Source organism: Saccopteryx bilineata, chromosome 5, assembly GCF_036850765.1.
Source record: "Saccopteryx bilineata isolate mSacBil1 chromosome 5, mSacBil1_pri_phased_curated, whole genome shotgun sequence".
In the NCBI taxonomy this organism is placed as follows: domain Eukaryota; kingdom Metazoa; phylum Chordata; class Mammalia; order Chiroptera; family Emballonuridae; genus Saccopteryx; species Saccopteryx bilineata.
Window position 1 is genome coordinate 206,474,233 of NC_089494.1, and position 8,799 is coordinate 206,483,031.

Here is an 8,799-nt window from a genome sequence, read left to right on the forward strand (position 1 = left end):
CGCCTGTAAGTCCAGGTTGTGAAGGCAGTGTTGCAAGGACACATAGCACATTATCCCTTGCAATTATCCATTCCCCAGTGTGTGACTAGCATGAAGCAGTACTGCCTGCTAGGCAGCTATGAAGACATCACAGGGACAGTCCTCGAACTAGAAAAGGTGGGGATCATACAGCCAGCACACAGCCCTTACAACTCCCCAGTGTGGCCCATGCACAAGCCAGACAGAACCTGGAAAATAACAGTAGATTACAGAGAATTTAATAAAGTTGTTCCCCTTTGCACGCTGCTGTACTCTCAATAGTTAACCGGATGGATAAGTTAAGCCATGAATTGGGGACATAACACTTTGTGACAGATTTTGCTAATGCCTTTTTCTTTATTGATATAGCTGTAGAGAGTGAAGACCAACTTTCCTTCACTTGGGAACAATGGCAATGAACCTTTACAATATTACCACAGGCTATTTGCATAGCCCCACCCTGTGTCATGGGCTGGTGGCTACTGGCCTAGCTAAATAGAAACAGCCAGAAGCAGTTGTAGGTATCATTATATCGATGACATTCTGCTAACTAGTGACTCTCTTCCAGAATTGGAGCAAGCAGTTCCTACCCTGCTATCCCATTTGAAAGCTTGTGGCTGGCAGTTAGCGAGGGCAAATTACAGACCTGGGTTATCTGTTAAGTTCCTAGGGGTTGTCTGGTCAGGTAAGACAAAGGTCATCCCTGACACAGTTATAGATAAGATCTAAGTATACCCTGTGCCCCCTATGTAAAGCAGTTACAGGAATTCCTAGGTCTGTTGGGGTATTGGCGAGCATTTATACCCCTTTTGGCTCAGTTACGGTGCCCCTTATACAACCTTATTCAGAAGGGGTTTCGCTGGGATTGGACTGAGCAAGCACAAGGTGCATTTGCAGCAGCTAAGAGAGCTGTCAAGGTGGCACAGGCCTTGGTGTTTGATCCTGCCAGGCCCTATGAACTTGATGTCCATGTAGCCTCTGAGGGGTTTGGATGGGGCTTGTGGCAATGGACAGAACACCTATGGCAACCTATTGGGTTTTGGTCCCAATTGTGGAAAGGCACTGAAGTCCATTACTCGATAGTGGAGAAACAGTTAGTAGCTGTGTGTGCTGGTCTCTGAGCCACTGAGAGTATTATGACCACAGTTCCAGTTATGGTCAAGACCATGTACCCTACTGCAGGATGGGTGAGAGGGTGAGAAACTGGGCGACCAAACCCCGTAGTGGTACAGCCCACACCTCCCCCCTGGCCAAGTGGGGTGCATACTTGCAACAGTGCTGTGCTCTTAACACCAGCCCACTGAGAGCAGAACTGCAGGAAGTCTTGGGTCCAGTCACCTATGTGACCTTAAAGTCAGGTGCAGCTGGGGCCCAGGAGGCGGAACCTGAAGTCAATCCCTACCAGGAGGGACAAATGCCCATCCCTGAGGATGCCTGGCATACTGATGGTTCCAGCAGGAGCCAACCTACCAAATGGACGACCATAGCCTTCCATCTGGCCATTGAGACTATTTGGATGGACACAAGTACAGGCCAAAGCAGCCAATGGGCAGAATTAAGAGCCATATGGCTAGTTGCCTGTAATAAACCTTCACCTCTGGTGATTTGCACTGATATCTGGGCTATCACAGACCCTTTGGTTTGTTACTTGGCACATTAACCAGTGGGATCAGGTCGTGTGGCAGGATTTATAGGAAATAGGACACCAAAAGCAGATGATAGTGTATCATGTCACAAGGCATGCAGACACCTTGGCAAGGGTGAGATGGTTGGATACTGTATCCACAGGTGACATGGTGCAGTGGCTCCACCAGTGCCTGCTCCATGCAGGACAGAAAACTATGTGGCGTGGAACTTGCCTGTGTCCTATGCAGAGGTACTTGCAGCTTGTGGTCAATGTGCAGTGTAGTTCCAAAGAGCATCCTAGGAGACAACTGGTATCGCCTGTACAGATCCAGAGAGGTCATGTTCCACTGACATGGTGGCAGACAGACATCACTGGACCCTTACCAAAGTCAGACGGGTACCAGTATGCAGTCACCTGCATAGGTACTGCCACCAGCCTGCCTGCCACCCAGCCTGTAACCCTAGAACAGGGGGCACTCATTCAGGCTCTGGACCACCTGAGTGCTTCATATGGGTAGTGTCTGGTCCTTGAAAGTGACAACTGTACCCATTTCACTGGTTCTGTGGTGAAGCAATGGACTTAAGAGCTGGGGGTGGGGCCTTGGCCGGTTTGCTCAGTGGTAGAGCATTGGCCTGGCGTGCAGGAGTCCGGGGATCGATTCCCGGCCAGGGCACACAGGAGAGGCGCCCAGCTGCTTCTCCACCCCTCCCTCTCTCCTTCCTCTATGTCTCTCTCTTCCCCTCCCGCAGCCAAGGATCCATTGGAGTAAAGTTTGCCCAGGCACTGAGGATGGCTCCATGGCCTCTGCCTCAGGCGCTAGAATGGCTCTGGATGCAACAGAGCAACGCCCCAGATGGGCAGAGCATCGCCCCCTGGTGGGCATGCCAGGTGGATCCTGGTCAGGCTGACTGCCTCCCCATTTCCTTTTTTTTTTTTTAATTATTTTTATTTATTTATTCATTTTAGAGGAGAGAGAGAGAAAGAGAGAGAGAAGGGGGGAGGAGCAGAAAGCTTCAACTCCCATATGTGCCTTGACCGGGCAAGCCCAGGGTTTTGAACTGGCAACCTCAGCAATCCAGGTCGACACTTTATCCACTGCACCACCACAGGTCAGGCTGCCTCCCTGTTTCCAACTTCAGAAAAATACAAAAAAAAAAAAAAAAGAGCTGGAGTACCATGTTTCCTACCAACCCCAGGCCGCTGATATCACTGAGTGGTAAAATGAACTCTTAAAGCAGGGACTGCAACAGGAGGGGGGCACCAGCTCCCTTTCTGGATGGAGACACCACTTGTGGACGGTACTTCAGATTTTGAATGAGAGACCTCGATGGGGGGGCAGCTCTGGTGGAGGCCCTCCTGCACAGGGCAGCTGCTCCCCTGCAGCTATAGATATGCAGCCAGGATGCTTTACCCAAGCCAGGCTTTGGACAGCAGGACAACATGCTCCTGCCTGCCCCAACAGCCCTCCTTAAAGGCCAGTGGCTTCAATGGACATGGCCCCAGACTGAACAGGTCTGGGCAACCAGCACCTGGCCACCTAAGACAGAAGTGTATTATCCTTGAGTGCTCCGGGGGACAGCATTATGAAGGGCACCTTTGTAATTTCTTTATGGCCTATATGAGTTCTCCCATTCTGTTACACATAGAACCAGCAGATCCTGGTGTTACAGGCTAATAAGCTTTGTATGCCCACCTGGGGCGGACTCTGGTACCAGCTACTTTGCTGTCTGTGGACAAAACTCTGTTCTGTATTCTGCCATAAGGGAAAGATTTGCCTCTCTTGGTGCCGCTGATTGGTGTCTCGTTTCGCTCATAGCTTATGCTTTGTAATTCTGTTGCTGTAGTCTGTACTATTTCTGTTCATGTAATGTACCTCACTCCTCACACAGGGACCATTGTGGAAGATACCTGTTACATAGATTGTGAGGTGAGCAACCCTAAAGGGGTGGAAGGTGGAATGTGGGGAAAACAGCTGTTAAGCTTGCTCGCTGGTTTACCAGCTGCAAGTACTTTGCTCAACTAGTGCGTGAGCCCGTGGCAGCGCCATGTGTGTACAGTGTATGTAAGGCTGCAGGTGCTCGCCCTCTGGCGATTCTCCCAGGTCACTCTCCACCACTGTGAGGTGCAGTTTTCCTGCTCCCTTGCCCTTCACTGGGAAAAGCAGGCTTTCCTTTGTTTATTAGCTCTTTTCCTTTTTTGTTTATTTACGCGCCTATCTTTGCGAGCCTCCAATAAACAGGTCTGGCCCTAGGCTTTCCGGTTCCACAGTTATACTCTACCAACTCCCCGAATTCAATGAGAACCTGCCTGGCCTCAACCACCAGCATTACAGTGAGCCAATGTTATATGCTGGAAATCAAACCGGTGACTTTTGAATTACTCTTTTTGTAGAACATTCTCACATAGTAAGGTAAGAAAAGCCTGGTGTGGAAGCAGCAGGGGAAAGCATATACAGAACCCCTTCTGTAACCCCAAAGGCCCAGAGAATATCCGAGATTCCGGGGACACAATTTGAAAGTGTTTCAATAAAATATTTCATCTTAGAAAAGATGCTCACCTATGTTATTTTAAAACCATTCCAGGCCCTGGCCAGTTGGCTCAGTGGTAGAGCGTCGGCCTGGCGTGTAGAAGTCCCGGGTTCGATTCCCGGCCAGGGCATACAGGAGAAGCGCCCATCTGCTTCTCCACCCCTTCCCCTCTCCTTCCTCTCTGTCTCTCTCTTCCCCTCCCACAGCCGAGGCTCCATTGGAGCAAAGATGGCCCGGGCGCTGGGGATGGCTCCTTGGCCTCTGCCTCAGGTGCTAGAGTGGCTCTGGTCGCAACAGAGCGACGCCCCAGAGGGGTAGAGCATCGCCCCCTGGTGGGCAGAGCATCGCCCCTGGTGGGTGTGCCGAGTGGATCCCGGTCGGGCACATGCGGGAGTCTGTCTGACTGTCTCTTCCCGTTTCCAGCTTCAGAAAAATACAAAAAAAAAAAACATTCCATATTAAGAAAGACACCTCAAGGCTGCAGTTGTGGTTATTGCTATCACCTCCAAATTCTCAGGCTGCCTTTAGAAAAACTCCTTATCTAGGCTTTATCTCATTTCTTCTTGTGGCAAATTTAAACCTAAGTAGAACTGATCACCCAGGGTCTTATGACTCCCTTGATGCCTGTTTCAGTACCATCAGATCAGTGATCTTCCAGGGGACAGAGGTAAAGCTGGAGAAAATGCTCTCAGCAGGGAGGTGGGCCTTCACTGTAGTTCAAATCCTTTGAACCATGAAGCAGTCTTGCTGACAGTGCTTTCAGACATCTGATTCTGTTTAACTCAAATACTTGGTCTTCCTCCCTCTGAGGAACCAATCCTTTAGAAGCCTGTGGGTGAGAGCTGTGGTAGAGGTTACCCAGGTCTAGAGTCATGGTCATGAGACTCATGACCACAGCAAGTGACTAGTTGGTGGTGAACAACTCTCCGCTGAAGGTTCTTTTATGTGAGACTGGTCTGAACATGACTATTGTCCACATTCCTGTGCTGGAAGGGAGGCTTCTCTTTCTGTGAGCACCTGCAGCATAGCTGAGGGAGCACAGACACTCACCTGTGACTCAGGATGCTTAATCAATGGCAAGGCACAACTCCCCACAGAGAAGGGCAAAGGAAAGCTGGCTGGGAATTAAACCTGACTTTTATGTCTGACTTTTCTTCAAAATGGATTTGAAAACAATGCTACAGTAGACTTCATCTTTGACCTGAACTCATTATAATGCCCTTCTGTGTCTAAATTTTGGTGTCTCGTCACAGCATAATCTTATTCAACTAGTTGATAGAAGGTTCTTGAAGAACCTATATATGGAGTGAAGAGAAGGAAGCCTCTCTTTAATAGCAAGAAAGCCCTAGAGTTCATCAGATCACAGTCGAAGTTAATCGGATCATTTACAATAGGTGTGTTTTGTTCTTGGCAGATCTTCAGGGGCACAAAAGTGTTTTATTTGAATCTCCTAGGCCTAGAGCACAAAGGTGGATCCTTGAGTTATGTGGGCCTGTTCAGGTATCCCAGTGCCTGGAACAAAGCTTCTACTTGCATTAACCATTATGCCCACTGACCATCACCAAATCCACTATTACTCAAACTGAATTTTTAACTCTTTGACTTCCCCCTATCAAAATTACAGCTCTTTAAATGACTCTAATATACAAGGGATTAAAGGTAGCAGTCTAAGAAATTTTACATAAACAGTAAAAGCATACCTGAATTTTCCTTAAAATTTTTTACTTGATTTTTTCTTTTTTATTTTAAAGTGTAACTGAATTTGACTGTATTTCTAAAATGTAGTTCATTTTCAATTCTACCGAGCAGCTAGCTGCTGGGCTGCAGCTTCAGTGAAGTATAAGGTCACTGGCATTCCAGGGGTCCGGGTGTGAGGGGTGTGGGAGTGTTTTAGGCACATGGGATTTACCTCCACTACGACCTCTACTTGTATGGCTATGTCTCTCAGAACGCCCTTCGTGCAGACCATGTGTATCTGAGCTTTGACTTCTGTTTCTGACACTGTTTCTCCCTTCTCTTTCTTCTCTTCTGCTTGAGGACTTGTGTTCCTGCTTGGACTTCTCCTTCAACTTCCTCTCCCGACCCCCGGCTTCCCGGCAGCTGGACGACCCGAGCTCAGGGTAACTGGGCTGCAGCTTCGGCACCTCCTTATGCTCTGGCTTCTGCCCCCTTTCTGGGTTCTTGCTGCCCTGCTTTTTAGACCCAGGGTCATCCTCGTCCTTCACCATCCTGCTTCTGGGAGTTGAAGAGGAGGCTGAAGGCTCTGCCAGTTCCTCCTGATCAGTCGTCTCTTTGCCTTTCTTTCGTTTCTTTTTTTCCTTTTTCTGCTTTTGGGTGGGTCTATCCTCTTCAGAGCCCTCAGATGAATTTAGTGAGGACAGTGGAGCCCCACGGCCTATTTCCTGGAGCTCTTTGGTCACAATATCCATTTCTTCTGAGTCCTCAGGTGCCCGATAGTTAGACACATGATCCACTCGAATAGTTCTTCCTTTGATCTTGATCCCATTAAAATTGTCAACGGCCAGAATCGTGCTCCTCTGGTCTTCATAGCAGAGGAAACAGAACCCCTTGGACTTCCCAGTCTTCTTGTCCCGCACCAGATTGATGTTAACAATCTCCCCACATTGTGAGAACACACAGATGACGTCCCCTTCCGTCAGTTCATAAGGAAGTCCTCCCAGGAAGATCCAGGCGCTGTCTTTGTACTCGGAGTGCCAAGACACCTTATCTGCCACCCCGAGCTGGACCTCACGCTCATTCAGCTCACTGATCAGCCTCACTTTAGTTAAAGAGTTCATCTTCCGGGCTTAGGATTTCTTCAAGAAATCCTTCTCTTCCGGAGTCGTACCAGGCGGTCTCCAGCCGTCTTCCGGAGGCCCTGCGACCGAACCTGCATGAAACTCGGGCTGTAGAGGGTCCACCGTGGCACAACACCCTCTTTGGCTTCTGCAGCGCTGCCAGTCCTCCCAGGCCGGTGCGCCGCTTGCTGGGAAGTGTAGTCTGGCCTCCGTTTGCTGGGGGCGGGGTAACAAGCCTTAGAACTACCTTTCCCATGAAACACTGCGGCGTCGACTGGGGAAGATGAATAGGGGTCGGTGGGAAGTATTGTCGCTTCTGTATTTGATAGGAGTGCTTGGTTCCAGGCCCGCGGGGAAATGCAGTCCTCTAGGATGTGGGCGTGGTAGGAGGCCGACTCATTCTTGCCAGGTATTCGTTCGTGTAGGCATCTGGCAAGTATTTACTGATCGCCTCCTGTGCACGTTATTGTGCCTAACAATGCCAGATTTAATATTTGACAAGCGGTGGCTCAAATATTAATAAAATAGGCCTCTTCCTCTTTAGAGGCTCGTAGTCCAGTGGAGGTCAATGACGTGTAACATCCTCTGGGCACAGACGCTTAGTGGCGCCCATCCTGTGCACTAGCGCTGCCATGTCAGGAGCAGCTTGGGCCGCCAGGGGGCGCGCGATCTGCCAAACCGTTGGCTGGGCACCAACGTATTCCGCTGGCTGTCAAGCAGGCCTAGCTACAGAGATCTTAAAAATACCCTAGATCCCTTCCGTTTAGGTTCTCTTTAGTATTATCCTAGTTCCATTTTTGTTTTCATACTAGCTACTTTGTTGCCTAACTTTATGCCACATTTCCCCTACCTCTCTTGACCATTTATGTTTTGTATTCTATTCCCTAGCCCGAATCTGTTTTTACTTTTTTTTAATCTCTAGTGCAGGGGTCAGGAAACTTTTTGGCTGAGAGAGCTATGAATGCCACATATTTTAAAATGTAATTCCGTGAGAGCCATACAACGACCCGTGTACCTTACACATTATCCAATAAAAATTTGGTGTTGTCCCAGAGGACAGCTGTGATTGGCTCCAGCCACCTACAACCATGAACATGAGCAGTAGGAAATGGATTGTAATACATGAGAATGTTTTATATTTTTAACGTTATTATTTTTTTATTAAAGATTTGTCTGTGAGCCAGATGCAGCCATCAAAAGAGCCACATCTGGCTCGCGAGCCATAGGTTCCCGACCCCTGCTCTAGTGGATATTGAATATTCTGGTTCCCCTCTTTTTTTATGCAGTATTTTTAGTGTATATATGTATATATAAGTATATACATATACTCATTGCTCAAATATGTAGAACCATGGTGATGGTTATGAGAACAGAATTAGGGTCATGACTAACTATAAAACATGTGGTTATGGACAAGGAATAGTAGCACCAGGAGCTAAGCCTTTATACCATTGTTCTAAATGCTTTACATGTACTGGTTGACTTATTCCTTAGTATATGAGGTTGGTTTCATCACTTCATAGAGAAAACATTCTGAGGCACTTAACCTAAAACAAATAAAATCCTAAGTGTCTTTGTGTACTATTAAGCTGTCCTTACAATGACTTTCTATAACGTGATGATAGAACAAAAGTTCCACCTTATGCTTAATATTGTAGTTAAGGGTTAGGTATGAAACCAAATCTTTAAAATAAACAGAAACCAAACATAATGAGGTAGACGTCATTCCTACCTAGCTCAGCCAGAAACTAAATGTCTTAGCAGGAAAAGAGTCACTTCCTGTATCACAAAGTCCTGTCTGCTTACCTGGCTCTTGAGCGTTGACTCA

At 47.9% G+C, this 8,799-nt stretch overlaps 1 pseudogene; it reads right to left on the reverse strand.

Moving 5' to 3' along the window:
* Window positions 1–5,210: 5,210 nt before the first annotated feature.
* LOC136337899 (RNA-binding motif protein, X-linked 2 pseudogene) lies at window positions 5,211–7,486 on the reverse strand (annotated as a pseudogene).
* Between the last annotated feature and the right edge of the window lie 1,313 nt (window positions 7,487–8,799).